The sequence below is a fragment of the Capsicum annuum genome, unplaced genomic scaffold (assembly GCF_002878395.1).
Source record: "Capsicum annuum cultivar UCD-10X-F1 unplaced genomic scaffold, UCD10Xv1.1 ctg4787, whole genome shotgun sequence".
Lineage (NCBI taxonomy): Eukaryota > Viridiplantae > Streptophyta > Magnoliopsida > Solanales > Solanaceae > Capsicum > Capsicum annuum.
Window position 1 is genome coordinate 50726 of NW_025855545.1, and position 1640 is coordinate 52365.

The window sequence follows — 1640 nt, forward strand, 5'->3', positions numbered from 1 at the left end:
CACCTTTATAGATCTAAGGTTCACTTTATTTTACCAAGCTATGAAGGTTGTGAAGAACTTCAAGATCAAAATCAACAATCACCAAGAACAACCAACAACAATCTCTAAGAACACCAACAATTTCACATGGCCAACTTCCAATTTTCACAATACAATATCTTTAACACTTGGCCAAGACAACTACAACTTCAACAAAATGGTTATGAGGCCACCAATGAACAACAATATCACGTGGCCAAGCTTATAACAACATCAAGATGAAGGCCCCAAGGCCAAAACAGTCCACCACAACAATGTTCAACAACAAATCGGCCAAGTCCAAGTTCACGACTACAACTTCAACAAATACAAGCTCAAACTTATATTTAGACTCAAAGTATTAGTGGAGAACAAAACTAACACTAGAAACACTCAAGACAAGTAAAAATCTCAGTCAAGACACAACAAGAACACAATTTTTGGCCAAGAACACAAACTGGACAGATTGTTCTTTTTGTTGAATTTTCAGATTTCAATTCTTTTTTCAAGTGAGCTAGCCCAAGATTTGATCTTGTAGGAACAAGATCAAGCCATGCTTTGATACCAAATGATACAATAAAAACCACGGGAACACTAAACACACCCCAAACATTCCACTAATTAAAGGATTCTTGGACTGATTGGAGACCTCACTCGGATTCAACAATGACAACAACAATAATGAAATGAAGAAGGTGTTTATCACACCAAAACAACAACAACAACAATAATATGAAGACAAGATGAACAACAACAAAGTGGTAACAATCACAACACCTCACGGGTTACATTAAAAAAAATAAGAAACAACGATTACAACAAACAAGAGGATAGATAGTTAGACAAAATGAAGGTGTAATCTTAAACAACCCAAGAGCCTATTCTACTCTTGGAACTTTAACAATACACACAACGAATACCTAACTCTTACGTTGGCACAAGAGTGACCTCGATCTCCCAAGCATCCAACGTTTCCAAGCTTGAATCCAACACGAGTGATTACACTTTCATATTCAACAAAAACTAATGTTTCTAAGTGTTACACTTTCATATTCAACAAAAACTAAGACTAAAAACCTTAAGAGGTTCTATATATAGTGTACTACAAAATGGAATACAAAATGACCACAATACCCCTCAAGGGTGAGGTGCCCATAAAGTGTAACTCAGGGCTGTTTTTAGTGCATTTAGACCCTCTTTGGACGGATTCAATACGCACTTGTTATCGTCCATCCTCGTGATCGTACTTGTATCAATTATGCTATACAATCCCATACAATTGCATTGCAAAATTCTGAATAAATACCCAACACACACTTACAACCAGACGCCTCAACCATAACTGCTCCCGTTTAACCTCTTTTAATAACAGAGCCACAATGTTGCTCAAACAATCTTCCATGTTCTTTTTCATTTGTCCTGTTATGCTAACAGGTCTACTATTGCTTCTCAATCACTACATGACCAAACATTTGTGATTAGACATCTACTTCAAATAGTTTAGACCGTTGAAATTTATGTTCAAATTTCTATCCTTGTCAATATTGCTTCCATCTACTTCTGTCGTTAAAGCTCGGCCAGATCTTTGATGAAAGAATTTAACTGAACTTTTATGGCTTTCC